Source organism: Sinocyclocheilus rhinocerous, unplaced genomic scaffold (genome assembly GCF_001515625.1).
Source record: "Sinocyclocheilus rhinocerous isolate Xijiao unplaced genomic scaffold, SAMN03320098_v1.1 scaffold225, whole genome shotgun sequence".
Taxonomy (NCBI): domain Eukaryota; kingdom Metazoa; phylum Chordata; class Actinopteri; order Cypriniformes; family Cyprinidae; genus Sinocyclocheilus; species Sinocyclocheilus rhinocerous.
In genome coordinates this window covers 659,295-670,217 of record NW_015630532.1, presented here as the reverse complement: position 1 = coordinate 670,217, position 10,923 = coordinate 659,295, and the positions used below count along the sequence as shown (strand labels likewise).

Here is a 10,923-nt window from a genome sequence, read left to right as displayed (position 1 = left end):
TTTGTGTGAAGCACTAGTGATATTTTACCAGTAGGTCTTTTGGAGTGGGATACATATTGAACTGACACGAAACAGTGCTCATAATTGTGAACTAATTCAATCATGAGCTTGTCAGCATCACTTCCTAATTATTAACATTTTTAAGTGAATTAAAATTTTTATTATTCTATGTTTAAGTTTGAAATAAACCTAGTATTAAGTTAAGTGTTAATGTAGTACTACCTATTACTTCCTGCATAGTTACTTGTTAACAACGGACCATTATTCTAAAGTGTTACCGTATCATTTTAATGCATGTTCAACATTAACAATCTTGTAGCTTATGGCAAGCTTAGCTGCTTCTATTCACTGCATTCTGCACAGTACATAATTAGGAAATTAAGGATGGTAAATTATTCTGGCCAACAATGATAAAACATAATCGTTAAGCAGTCATTATTAACATTTGAAAATAAAACTAAAATAAATTGTTTTAAAGGGGTCATGACATGGATTATTTTTATTATATTAATATGTTCCTTGAGGTTAACTTATAAAGTTAATAAAGTTTTTTTGCCTGATGCAAAAAAAAAAAAAAAAAAAAAAAATACATGTGGGAAAATGATTATTTTCAACCCTCATTCTAACCCTCTGTCTAAAACGACCTGTTTTAAGGGGCGGGTCCTTTAAAGCTTGCCAGTAATCGGCCACTGTTATGATTAGCTAACGCCATTGCATAGGGAAAAGTATCAGTGCCCCGCCCCCTCACTGTAAGTATAAACCTGTGCATCATTGTAAGTAGCCTATAAACCTGTGTTTTTTGCTTGTGTATGTATTTTTGTTGTGGAGCGGAGGCGCTTGTGCATCCATAGTGGGGGCAGGTGTTGCAGTGGTCTCTTGATATGAGTGTTTTGACAACATGATCAACATAAAACAGTAATTTCCAGACAAAGCGTTATGAAATCATTACTTACGGTTTGTGATGCAGCTGCAGTCAGATCTAGTACCGCTTCATCTTTCTAAAAATGTTTCTTTGTGAAATGTCCATGACACTGTACCTCGTTTACAAAACAAAATACTCTGAACAATCTTCGGACACGACTCCATTTGTCCATTTGACGACAGACTCAAACACATGAACTGTGTAGGAAAGCGAACGCGCATCTGTACTGTATCCAGTGTAGATCTTGCACCTCAGATCTAAACGAGCCATTTATGGAGCTTGATTAAATAAATGCTTTGTTTATAATGCGGAAGACGTTTTAGGCTATGAAACTTGCAGGATGTTTTAATGGTACAAATACCTCTTATATGCCAAAATATCAAGGGAAATTTGATTTCTCACGTCATGACCGCTTCAAATGTTACAAGTGAATTTTAATTAATTAAAATGGAATTAAGTGAGTTCTATTAGAAATGCAAATTTACAATATTCCAAAAACATAACAAATATGAAATATCAATATATGAAATATATAAAATGAGCATGCTTAATTAAATATCAAATATAAGCCAATAACTCCTGGGGATAATATGTTCCGTTAACTGATGAGCTACATTTTGCATTTATACATAATATGCAGTGGTGCTCCTTACCATCATCTGAATGACAGAGAGGAGAAAGAGCGACTGAAAGACTCAGGGGAGAAGCCTGACCTTTAGAAAGCCAGTCCACAATGAGACATGCATCCCACAGAGGGGCAGGACACATCCAGAGGAAACAGCGCATAGGAAATGGACATTATGTTGCGTATATCTGTTATCTTTCATACTGTACACCTAATGTAAGTTTTCAAACATTTGTATAGCTCTTTAATGTTTCGAAAGCACTGTAAAACTGCAGATGCTCATCAAATGTCTTACTTGTGTTTCCACACTAAAGAAAATATTCACCTATAATAAAATAACTTTTTCTTGCATAAATGACAGAATTACAAAAATGAACAACAGGGAGAGAATTAGAAATCAATTAGTGGAGTCATTCTTTGTGTGTGGTGGTGGGTATGAATGTGTGTGTGTGTGTGTGTGTATGTGTGTGTCAATGCTGCCAGACTGAGCTTTATTTACTCAGCTCTCACAATACCCCTTCACCAGATGGGAACCAACAGAGTGAGGGGGGAAAGTGAGAGGAAAAAAGACAGAGAGAGAGAGAGGAAACAGAGGGAACGAGAGGAGTGGGAGGTGTGTGCCCCATACTCGCAGCCATGAGAACTCCTTTGTTCCCCGTCAGACCCCTATTGCTGCATGGCAGGGTGACACAGGCTGGCTGTAAAATCTCATTAAAAAAGAGAGAGACACACAGGCCTCAAGAGGGCTTGAGATCCCATTAAGACGTCGGCATACAGACTTCAGTCATACAGCGCAGAGGACTCCTGTCAACATGCATGTACAGAAACATCAGGGAAAAAAGCTAGACTTTTATCAGGAACAAAACACGGTAAAACTGAAAATGGTCTCCAAGAGAGAGCAGAGCTTCCTGAAAGGATGAATAAAATATTATATATATATATATATATATTCTTACATATATATTTTCTATATATAATAGAAATACAAATAAACACAATTACTAGATTATACAAATACATTGTATATGCTTCATAGATATTAGTTTGTATGTTTAGTTTGTCTCCGCCCCCCAAAACACACTGCATGCACACACGGTGCACTGGCTCCCCACCTCATGAGCCTGATTATTGATTTCACTCCTGTTGTGTAGACACCTCCTCTGCAGATTTGATTAGTCACACAGAGGTGACAGAGGGGAAGTAAAGCTCTTAGATTAGAGAGAGTGATGACAGAGAGAAGGGGAGAGGGAAAAGACAGGTTGAGACGGTTGAGTTCAAACTTTCCTCTGATTGCTCACTTCGTGCATGTGCCTAATTTTGGAGTAATACTTTGATGATCTTTTTGTGCTTAAATTAATCTGCATGTATTTATTTATTTGAATATGCTGTCATAATGCATTTAACGCTGTTTTGCAAGAAGCAAGAGATCACATTATGGCACCTGCTGGTTTTTCAGGTTTGATGTCATTATTAATGGCACTTTGCTGTCTAATGCACTGATGAACTGACTAACTACTTTCTTATTAATGTGTCTTTTAACGGCTGTGATAACACACACACATATATACAAATACATTTCAATAAAAAAACAAAAAAAAACAAATAATATTTCTTTAAATCGCATCTTCCCATGCGTGTTTGTGCACGTTTCACAGTGAAAGAGTGTTAAATTACACACCCTGTAAAAAGCTAAAAGTGAAAATAAAATCTCCAAGTGTGAGCACAGATCTCAGAAAGCTCTTGGGAGAGTGCTTGTGCTTAACACTCCTCTTTTTATGACTTAACAAAGTCACATGAAATATAGAAAAATCTGCAAAGAAGACCTAGAGATGCGGTTAGATATTGCATTTGTGTTATTTCTGCTTTAATATCTGAAATCAGATTTCAAAGAACCAGCCAAGCATGGACACATTGGCAGTAGTTTGAGCTAGAAAATTGGATGATTACAAAGAGTAAGTGAAGAGGTGTGGGCTGTGTTTGTCTGCAAATACTTTTTGCCCTGCTCTACCATTAAGTCCACGTTAACTCCAAGCAGAAATATGTTTAATTGGATATGTCTGTTGAGGAAATGCTGATTTTAAAAGGACTTTATTTTCAGAGGTCCATCATTTCTGAATTAATTTCGGTCTCTATGTTGATGTTATGAAATTAACACTCAAAGCCTAGTGATCATATTTAATACGCACATTTCCAAGGCCTTTAAATTATCAACATGATCAAAACTTTGCTGAAATCCCTGTTATACACAATCTACTACACACCTTTCTATCGTCTGAATTATAGTTTATATTTTTTTAGCAAGTAAAAAGCCTTTTAATATAATTCTAAAAACTTCCACCGTCAGGTTGTGGTTCACGTGTCTTTTTGCTATGAAATCTTTACTGATTCTTTTATAAAGTAAACTTCTATACTGTTACGAATATTTCAAGATGAACACTTACTAGATTGAAGCAACTGTGTTTCCTTGATTATTAATACATCATATTTTGATTATTATTATTATTATTTTTCAGAAAAAAATCAAGTTAAAATGTGAGCATCAAATATGATCAGGTTTTAAAGGAACATGTATTATATCTTTCAATAATCACTGTATACCGCAATACAAAACCTAGAGGGCTTTGATCATAAAACTAAGCATTTAAATATCATCTTACTAAGACATATTTCTGGGAGATATAGAGTGACAACTGATATTTATGCATTTTATGTACTGTAAGTATTCTGTTATAAAGGATTCATTGATTTGCATTACAAGCTATCAGAATTTCATCCCTTCTTGTTGGCCATATAAATATCAGCAGCTGCACCAAACTGTACTCTGTATTTTTTGCTCAGTTTGGGCCTCTGAATAAAATAAGGTGTCCATCTGTCCTAAATGAGTCCTGACAGAGAAAACTGAAATCTGAATAAACTGAGTCTTTGTTTTACACATGCTTTAACATATCACATTTGACCTATTCTGTCTGTTATCTATCTCGTCTGTCTGTTCTTCTCCACCTCTACCCATTCATCATTGTACCTATAGGTGACTCACACAAGGCAGAGGTGATATGGTTGGTGACTCATTAGCACACACTTGCTCTCACTCAGTACACTCTGTTTTTCTGGCCAGCGTTCAGTGCTCTACACCTCCATTCCTGTTTCTACACTGTAAAAAATGACCGTGAATTTAACGGTAAAAGACTGTAAAAATGCTACAGTAAAAGCCTGTTAAATGGTTAACGGTAAATTCCCCTACTATATACGGTGAAAAACTGTATTGGACAGTACATGTATTGGACATAAATTTTACGGTAGTATACCGTTTTTGGAAGTGAAAAATACTGTATAATTTACAGTGAATAACCGTAAATTGACATTCCCAGAATTCCGTTACATTTCAAATTTGATGTTTTTTTGTTTCATGCTCCTTTCTAGAGAAAAAAAAAATCAGATTCATATCTAACACAACACACGATCCTGGATACAAGTCGGCCTACCAATACACTGTATACTTTTGAGACTCAGACCAAGACATAGATAGATAGATAGATAGATAGATAGATAGATAGATACAGACAGACACACTTCGTCCTGCTTAAGAAAAGGTTTGAATTAACAAGATCATGTATTTGAATGTTTCAACAACAAAACACCAAACAAAAAAAAGGAATAAGTGTGGCTGTATGTCTATGTGATGAGTCATCCTGAACCTGGAGACACTTACACCTGTTTCCGCAGCTACAGCACCCAAGAGATAGTAGTCGTCCCCTGATTCAATGAACAACTCAAGGTCAGACAGAGAGCTGTCGTAACTCACATGCACTTGCTTGCATGGCTTGTATACTGTAAGAGAACTAAAAATATGAGTATGGATGCGTGTGTGAAGGTTTGTGTGTGTGTGTGTGAAACTTTGAGTAGTGTGATATCAAATTCATGCAGCAGAGAAGTAGTTCCTCCATTTACCCCATCCCTCAAGGTTACTATTCTGAAACGTGAGAATTTGACGCACATTCTGACGCAGTCGTCACTGGGGCATTCTAGCCCCACCCACCAACCCTACCTGAAGCAATGAAATTCAATATGCTCTCTCTTCCTATACGCTGCCCATCAACACCACGGAATGGCTGCAGCAACACTGAGCACGGCTATATTGTAACACACTGACATCTGTTCCAAAAACCTGCACCGAGATAAACAGATCGACAGACAATCAGTCAGACAAACAGCCAGTCAGTCAGACAGACAGCCAGTCAGTCAGTCAGACAGACAGACAGACAGACAGACAGACAGACAGACAGACAGATAGACAGATAGATAGATAGATAGATAGATAGATATCTTGAAAATGTGTGTATCTGAAAGAGAGAATTTCCATTTGTCATCTTGTATTCTTTATGAGATGCTCATTCTAAACAGAACATCCGTCTGGCCTTGGCTCTCTCCATCTCATTCTCTTTTTTGGGACTCTTTGTCCTGTGGCTTTTCTCTCTGAATCTTTGGAGAGCAGAGAAGGTTGCCATAGAGACAGAGATGCTTGTAGTAGTAAAGAAGGAATGTGGTTGTCATGGAATATTTTGTAAACTAGGAGAAAATCAATGAATTATTGAGACTGTGCTATAAAGAACACAAATGTGAGGCGACTGTGTATGTGTGGTGGAAAAAGAGAGATGGAAAGAAGGGACAGAGATCATTCTGATCAAATCAACAATAATTACAAAGTGCAGTCATCTGTTTTGTTTAACGTGAGTGTTTGTTATATAAAAAATTGAACCGGTCCAGAGTTTGGACATTGTTACAGACCTGGTGATGTGGATGAGTGAATGCTGATAATGCACTGATAGCCAGTTCTCCATCATATGCTAATTACATTACAGCTACACTTGATCCCATCACCGCTCACAAGTAATCATATTATTGTACACACACACAGAGCGAGAGCGAAAGAGAGAAAGTGGAGGATGTTGCATCAGGACCACAGGGATCACAAGAATGTGTTCCTGTTTTGTGCTTGGTTTGTCTCCAGTGCAGATATTTCTAGCACAATCTAAAATAAAATAAAATATCTGGCCTTGGCTCTCTCCATCTCATTCTCTTTTTTGGGACTCTTTGTCCTGTGGCTTTTCTCTCTGAATCTTTGGAGAGCAGAGAAGGTTGCCATAGAGACAGAGATGCTTGTAGTAGTAAAGAAGGAATGTGGTTGTCATGGAATATTTTGTAAACTAGGAGAAAATCAATGAATTATTGAGACTGTGCTATAAAGAACACAAATGTGAGGCGACTGTGTATGTGTGGTGGAAAAAGAGAGATGGAAAGAAGGGACAGAGATCATTCTGATCAAATCAACAATAATTACAAAGTGCAGTCATCTGTTTTGTTTAACGTGAGTGTTTGTTATATAAAAAATTGAACCGGTCCAGAGTTTGGACATTGTTACAGACCTGGTGATGTGGATGAGTGAATGCTGATAATGCACTGATAGCCAGTTCTCCATCATATGCTAATTACATTACAGCTACACTTGATCCCATCACCGCTCACAAGTAATCATATTATTGTACACACACACAGAGCGAGAGCGAAAGAGAGAAAGTGGAGGATGTTGCATCAGGACCACAGGGATCACAAGAATGTGTTCCTGTTTTGTGCTTGGTTTGTCTCCAGTGCAGATATTTCTAGCACAATCTAAAATAAAATAAAATATCATATAACATCAGTACCTATTCACACAACTGAAAATATAAATCTGATTACAGTGATATGGATTTGCCTCCCTCAAGCCTGTGAAGCGTCTTGAAACCCACAGGAATACTGCAGCCCCACCTAGTGACGACTTTATGAATAAATCGCACGAGACTGCTCTTGCAACTGCGTGAAATACGTTTATTTTGTATATATATATATTTAAGAAAATTGTAACTAAAATCATTTTAAAAAAATTACATTATTTAATTTCATGATTACCAAAGTATACAGTTCAAAAAACAACTCGTGGCGAATAGTCCTATGTGGAACAAACGGCAAACTAAACGGTTTCAAGATATGATGTGTACTAAATACGATGTCACTAATGGCACATTTTTACAACAGCAACTCTAATAACTTCACGTCCTCTGCAGCAGTGTACAATCTGACAGCTGCAGTACAGTAATTACTGCAGTCTCACCCTGAGGCCATTGACCCGGATGTTGAGTTGACATTTTATGAACAGTGACTGCCTCACTCGGCCGTCTGCAAGCAGGCGCAATACTATAATTAAATATGTGCCTTTTCGAGTAAATTAAGACGTGGCGCATATATGAGATGTAAATTAACTTACCTGCGCGACTGACAGGCGCCAGCTCTACATGATAGCCTACATGTGATTATTTTCCTCCCTTTATTCTGTTTCCACGCTTGCTTTTTATGGTGGGTTTTGTTTCTTGATCTAAATGAAAATGGTTGAATTCTTTAATTACTGAAATATTAATATTTCGATGTAGTCTTTAGTTGAATGCAGGACACGTCACGAGTCTATATCGAGCATAAAGACTAATGCTGTGGGAGAAAGAACTCCAATTGGTGATGGTCCCATCTGATGTGAACGGGCCCCACAGACCCCAGGGACCAATTGGGACAGGCACGTGCCTAGTGTTCGCACGTGTCCGTCCAAACACCAGACGCGTTCCTTGGTTGTCCAGGACACGCATAATTCCGCCATCTGTCACGGTCCTGCGCAGTGATCCCTGTCGTGTAGCCAAGGCTCCATAACTAGGGAGAACACACATTTATCCATTACCCGCCACAAACAACCGAGTGGGCGGGAAAACCAGACATTTTTGACACGCCCTTTCAGGCCTAAAACAAGGCATATAGAGTCCTTATCTAATGGATGATAAATTAGGCCTAATGGTTTAATTTCAAATCATCAACGTGGACACTGCAATTAATTCGTAATTTATGGTCCTTTAAAATGATCTTGCAATATCAGCATTTTCACAAAAGATATTTCAGATTAAACATATTTAAAATATGCTTAGACTTGCGAAAAAGTTCTACTCAGCAATGAAGTTAACAGTGATGCAAACTCATCCCACAAAACATCTAATTAACGTTTTACAGCAAAGACAATGCCTATTATAGATGAGTGATATTGACGCCATCTGCTGGTTGAAGTAAATGAGTGTTCATAGTTTTTTGGATACAAGCAAGAGATGATTTGCTGCGTGTCTCTGAACGAAACGTTGGAATGTTATATGGATAAAAGATAAAACCAACCAACAAATAAGGTCAAAGACTTGAGCCACGCTCTTAAAAATTGTTTGCACGTTCCGTAAACTTGATTTTACATATAGGCTAACACGGATATGCAAATCTGGGAAACAACAGAGGAAGTTTATCTTCTGATCTGACAGAAATATCATAGCCCTTATTCAAATTCATCCCACTGAAAAAAAACTAAATTTTTTCCTGATAATGCATCGCGTAATTCTGTAAATCACGAAAATATGATGTACACGATTTTCAAATAGGCTACTTCTATCGTTTTGGCTAATAATGAAGAACGATATCAGCTGAAGATGACTAAACGTGTTTATAAAACCACAGTATTCTCACTAAAGACATTGGAGAGACTGCTCCCAAAAACTCTTAAAAACTCTTAGGCCTAATCTTTATTAAATTTGTATACAAACGTTTGCAAGCACTGAAATAGCTGGCTACAAAAATATGAATGACTGTTAAACACGAAGCCACGGATGAATTAGCGCTGGTAGTGTGTAAATGCAACTTGACACCGAGCGCGTTTGGAGGAGAGAGTGAAAGTTTTGACAGTGACTTTGTTGGCGGATCTGCTGAGGACACACGGAGAGGTAGGCACTGTAGGCTCTCATGTTTTTATGTCTTAAGAGATGTATAGCATAGAAAATAAATACAACTGGAATTTAATATGATAGACTTAAGTTATTTATTTGCAAAGGTCAACAAATTCATCAGTAGCCTACTTACAGGTTATTTCAAAGTCTGACTCTAAATTTTTTTTTTTATATCACTAGCGGTCAATGAAATGTAATGGTATGCTGTTCCCGATCTGAGGCCAGATATATTGTAAGTTGTTTTGAATATCTTACAGATGGCTTTTCATAAAACAAAACTCGTTTGGCTAGGTCACAAAGATAGCCTACAGATATGTAATGTATAAAGGAGCTGTTTCTGAAAATGTCTTCATTGTGAATGTTTCGTGAAAGCTCCTACTTGATGTATGATGTAAAATTACACAGCAATAATATCAAAGTATTGCCATCAGGGCACGACTTTATCTGTAATCTTAACTCTGCACTCATAGAAACAAGTTCATTAAAGGTTTTATATTTTCTGTGAATGTGATAAGGTTATTGTTCAAGATTTACTTGTGGCACCTATTACTGCCTAATAAAAGTTTCACTGTCACGGTATAGCTCTCAGTAATCAGGACTGGAAGACGAGACAGTATTTGCAGTTAGTTCACCCAAAAATGAAACATATTTAATAATTTAGTCACCCTCGTGACATTCTAAACATGTTTTACTTTCTATATTCTGTGGACCACAAAAGGAGAAGCTTTGAAGAATGTTTGTGCTGCTCTCTGCCATATAATAAAAGGTGACAATAAAAGTCAACCATAATGCATTATATCCTAAGTATGTATATATTATTATATTATATTCTGTGGTAGTCATTTGATGTCATTTGCTTTCTGTGAGGAATAGCATAAAATGTAGGCTGTCATTCCATGAAAGTCTAAATGTCCCCCCTTTACCTTCATTACATTAAAAAGATCAGCTTGGGCAATCTGTTATAAATAATTGCTGATGTGTTCCATGGAGAAAAGAAAGTCATACAGGTTTCGAAAGACATGAAGGTGGGTGTGATGATCACACATTAAAATACACATAGAATTTACATTTTTTTGGTGAACTGTCCCTCTAAGCCAGTGGTTCTCAACCTTTTTTTCAACTGGGCTGCACTATGGTCCAAGTGCAAGTCTCACGGGCCGCACGCATATCATTTACATATTATGTCACCAATACAAACCAACCAGATTTATAATAGCCTATTATAGCCTAAATATTATTATATCTAATCGATTACATTCATTTAAATAAATAAATAATTAATTATACTCACCATTAATAAAACACCTGATGCTGTCGGGAGCTGACCAATTTTGTGAAATTCGGCTCGAGAGGAGTAACAGCACAATGAAGCTGCGATTGTAAATTGCAGTCTGTAAGCGCACGGAAGCGCACTTGACGCGCGACATTGCAGAAAATGTGCGTTCACAAATGTAGCCTATGTTGATCCAAATATGGAAAGCACTTTCGAATTTAATAATCTGAGGTTCTCTCCAGAGATGTTTTGCCACATTTCTGCAATT

The 10,923-nt window shown here is 37.1% G+C and overlaps 1 protein-coding gene across 1 annotated transcript in view; it reads left to right on the top strand.

Annotated features, from left to right (window-relative positions):
- Positions 1–9,332: 9,332 nt before the first annotated feature.
- Positions 9,333–10,923, top strand: part of LOC107740476 (growth arrest-specific protein 2-like) — a 25,325-nt gene continuing 23,734 nt past the window's right edge. Inside the window, exon 1 of the mRNA XM_016552934.1 lies at positions 9,333–9,379. The gene's annotated coding sequence lies outside the window, so the exon portion shown is untranslated. The remainder of the gene's footprint in view (positions 9,380–10,923) is intronic.